This window comes from Pteropus alecto, unplaced genomic scaffold (genome assembly GCF_000325575.1).
Source record: "Pteropus alecto unplaced genomic scaffold, ASM32557v1 scaffold11, whole genome shotgun sequence".
In the NCBI taxonomy this organism is placed as follows: Eukaryota; Metazoa; Chordata; class Mammalia; order Chiroptera; family Pteropodidae; genus Pteropus; species Pteropus alecto.
Genome location: NW_006431956.1, coordinates 12,849,733 through 12,854,488, shown reverse-complemented (window position 1 = coordinate 12,854,488; position 4,756 = coordinate 12,849,733). Strand labels below are relative to the sequence as shown.

General features: G+C 29.6%; 1 non-coding gene across 1 annotated transcript; it reads right to left on the bottom strand.

Moving 5' to 3' along the window:
- Nucleotides 1-333: 333 nt before the first annotated feature.
- Nucleotides 334-437, bottom strand: LOC112475718. Its single transcript, XR_003044835.1, has one exon. It is a non-coding gene; the product is annotated as a U6 spliceosomal RNA (small nuclear RNA).
- Between the last annotated feature and the right edge of the window lie 4,319 nt (nt 438-4,756).

Genomic DNA, 4,756 nt, shown 5'->3' with positions numbered 1-4,756 from the left:
GCAACTTTCTATGTTTGAAATAATTTTCAGATAAAATGTTTAAAAATTGAAGGAAAAATAATCTAAAAGTCGCCCTTCACCCCAAACTCCTCTTCCCAAGAGTAGGCCAATGTTAACAGCTTTGCATGTATATTTCTAGATCCATTTCTATGCATTTTTTATTGTGGTAAAAATACATAATATAAGATGCACTATATTAATCATTTTTAAGTAACACTTGTGTGTATATTTCTAGATCTATTTCTATGCATTTTTTATTGTGCTAAACATATGCAACATAAAATTTACTGTGTTAACCATTTTTAAGGGTACAGTTCAGTTCATTAAGTACAAAAACAATTGGAACGCTTCTGAATTTCTGTGTCATCCTTGTGCAGAGGCCATGCCAATCTTCTCTATCTTTCCAATCTTAGTACATGTGCTGCCAGAGAGAGCACTCTATGCATTTTTAAAAGTACATGTTCCAATATTAAAAATGTAATCATACTGTACAGAAAAAGAAAAAAAATGAAGACAAAAGATGGAATTTCCCAGTAAAACAAAAACAAAAATATTTCTGACCAGTAGAACTTGCAAGCATGTTAAAGAATCTCTTCGAGCAGAAGGAAAACAACAGATGGAAATTCAAATCCACGCAAAGGAATAGAGAATACCAGAAATGGTAAATCTATGAGTAAACACAAAAACATTCTTTCTCTGATTTAATTTCTTTAAAAGATATTTGACTATTTAAAGTGAACGTAGTAAAGTGTGCGGAGTTTTTAACGCATGTAGAAGTAAAATGTCTGACAATAATTACAAAGTATGAGAGGAGGAAAATGGAAGTATACTGTTGTCAGGTTCTTACATGACACATGAAATGACATAATATTATTTAAAGGTAGATTGTGATTAGTTATGATCAGTTAAATATTGTAAACCCTAGACCAACCACTGAAACAACTTTAAAAAGGAAGGTATCACTGTAAGCCAATAGTGAGATAAAATGGAATCATAAAACAATTAGATTACTATAAATGAATAAAGAAACAAAAGAAAAAAGAGAACAAAGAATAGACTAGGAAACAAATACCAAAATGGTAAATTTAAACCCAACTATATCAATAATTAGATTGAATATAAATAACCAAACATTCTGTTATTACGTATATCAAAACATTATGCTATACACCTAAAATTAATACAGTGGAACATGTCAATTATATCTCAACTTAAAAAAATACTCCATAAAAAACTAAGATTGTCACATTAGATTTAAAAAATACTGTTTACAAGAAACCAACTTTAAATACAAAGATGTGTGCAGGTTAAAAATAAAATATTATCAAAAAATTTACAGAAAAAAGTAAAACATTAGATAATATATGCCACACAAGCACAAGGCAGAAGAAAGGGAATTTGCTATATTAATATTAGACGAAAGAGACTCAGATTAAGGGATCATATTGATAAAGGGATTAATTCATCAAGAAGACATAATAATGCTTATGGAGCTTTAAAATACATGAAGCAAACACTGAATTTTTTTACAGAAGTAAAAAAAGAAATAGACAAAATTATAGTTGTAGACTTCAACACTCCTCTCTCAATAATTGTTAAAATATATGAATGGACAATCAGTAAAGGTACAAGAGATTTAAATAGCATTATCTTCCAGCTTAAATTAATTAGCATTTATAAAATACTCTACCTAATGACAACAGAATAAACATTATTTTTGAGTGTACATGGAACATTTATCAAAATAGACCACACTTGAGGCAATAAAACAAGTCTCAATAAATTTTAAAGGATTGAAATTATTTATAGTATATTCTCTGACTACAATGCAATTAATTAGAAATCAACAATAGATATCTAGAAACACTGCTATGTTCGGAAATTAAACAACATACTTCTAAATATAACACAAAGATTAAAGAAGAAATCACAAGTAAAATTAGAAAATAGTTTGAACTGAATGAAAACAAAAGCAGCACCTATTAAAAGTGTGGGATGCATCAAAAGCGGTGTTTGTTAAAGGGGTAATTTATTACTTTCAACACTTATGTTAGAAAGAAGAAATGTTTAAAATCAAATATCTAAGCTTCCACCTTAAGAAATTAGAAAAAGAAGAATTACTTAACCCAAAATAGAAGAAAAGAAATAACCAGAATTCAATAAAATAATAAGTGGACAAACAATAGAGAAAAACGGTGAAACCAAAAGCTGATTCTTTGAAAGTGAAATTGGTAAATCTTTAGCTACACTGTACAAGAAAAATAGAGGGTACAATTATCAATATGAAGAATCAAAAATTCTACATACACTAAAAGGATAATAAGGGACTATTATAAATAATTTTAAGGCAATACATCCATCGAATTAGATACGATAGAAAATTCCTTAAAAATCAGAACAACTAAAGCTCAATAAAGAAGAAATAATCAAAACATCCTGACTTCTATTAAAGAAATTGAAGTTGTAGTTATCAACCTTTCTATAAAGAAAATGCTTAGATCCAGATGGCTTTACTGGTGAATTCTATCAAATATTTAAGGAAGAAATAAACCCAGTCATAAACAAAAAAATAAAGAGGAAAAGACTTTCCTATTTGTTTTATGAAGCTAGTAACACCCTAACACCAATACTAAAAAAAAAAAGAGGAAATTATTAGGATAGGAAACTACAGACCAAGACTCCTTATGAACCCAGGAACAAAAATCATTAACAAAATGTTAGTAAATCAAATTCAGCTATGTATGCATAAAAATTAAAAAAAAAGAACATCGTGACTAAGTGGGATTTATTCCAAGAATGTAAGTTTGATTCAACATGCAAAAATCAATAAACGTAATTCACCATATTAACAGACTAAAAAGGAGGATCTATACGGTCAGCTCGATAGATGCAGAAAAACATTTCACAATTTTCAACACTCACTCCTGTTTAAAAAACAAACCAAGACTCAGCAAACTAGAAACAGAAGAAAATTTTCTCAGTCTAATAGAGGAAATCCACCAAAAATCTATAGCTAACACCATATTTAATAATTTAAAACTGACTTGTTTCCTCTTAAAATTAGGGAAAAGACAGGAAGTCCCTTCTGGGCATTTCTATTCGACAGGAGCTCCTAGTCAATGTTATAAAGCAAGAAATCAAAACAAAGACCATGTAGTTTGGAAAGGAAGAAATAAAACTGTTATTATTTCCTGTTTATTTGGTTGTATATGTACAAAATCCTAAGGAATCTACCAAAAGCAACTACAGCTAAGTAAATTGAACAAGGTCACACAAAAGTGCTAGCAACAAACAATTGGAAATTGAAAAAATGTAAATATATCAGTTACAATGGCATCACAAAGCATGAAATACTTAGGGATAAATTTATCAAAATATGTGATGATATGTACATTGAAAAATCCAAGACTTTTCTGAGATAAATTAAAGAACATCTAAGTAAATAGTGACATGTACCATGTCTATACCTCAAGTGACTCAATATCGTTAAGATGCCAATTCCCCCTAAATTGATCTATTGGTTAATACAATCCCAATCAAAATTCCACCAACATTTTTTTGTAGAACTCTATATAGAAATGCCAAAGACCTAAAATAGCCAAATAATTTTAGAAAAGAACAATCACTACTTGATTTCAAGACTTACTATAAAGCTAAAATAATGAAGATAGTATGGTGTTAGCATAGGATAGACATATGGATCTATGAAACTAAATCGAGAATTCAAAAATGAGTCTACACATAAATGGTCAATTGCTTTTCAATAAAGGTGCCAAGATATCGACAATTAAAACATGGGTGTTTTAACCAATAGTTGAAATAAATTCTGAAAAGACAGTCTCTTTAGCAAATGGTTCTGTAAAATATCAAATTTTCATATGGAAATAAAAACAAAATAAGACCAAAAAAAATCTCAACCTTTACCTCACACCACATAAGAAAATTAATTCCAAAGCATTCTCGGTCTAACTGTAAAATCTAAAACCATTAAACTTCTAGAACAAAACAGGAGAAAAATCTTTGTGATTTGGGACTAAACAAAGTTGTCTCAGGACACAGGCACAAACCATGAGTAAAAATCAATAAATCGAAGATGTCTTCGAAATGTAAAACTTTTGCTTTTCAAAACAAACTGTTAAGAAAGTGAAAAGACAAGCCAGAGATTGGGAGAAAATATTAGCAAAATATATATGTATGAAAGAACTTGTATCCAGAAATTGTAAAGAATTCACAAAATTCAATAATATGACAAACGATCTGATTTTTTTTTTTTAAATGGGCAAAAGATTTGAACAGACACTTCACCAAAGAAGATATACTAATGGCAAGAAAGCATGTGGAGAAAATAAAAAACATTCAACATCATTAATCATTAGGAAAATACAAATAAAACGACATGGGCTACCTCCATACACCCTCCATAATGACCAAAATTTTAAAACTGGCAACATCAAGTGTTGATAGGATGTGAAGCAACTGAGACACTAACAGACAGTTACTGATAGGAATGCAAAACGGGCCACCACGTTGGAAAAGCTCGTCAGTGTCTCATAACGTTATACATAGACTTACCATATGACCCCACAATTCCATGTCTAGATATTAACCCAAGAGAAATGATAATGCACATCGATATGAAGGCATGAATATTCATAACATCTTTTTTCATAATAGTCCCAAACTGGAAACACCAAACGTCATCAACAAGTAAATGGAAAAACAAATTATAGAACTCTACCTGGTGATATAAAGGAAC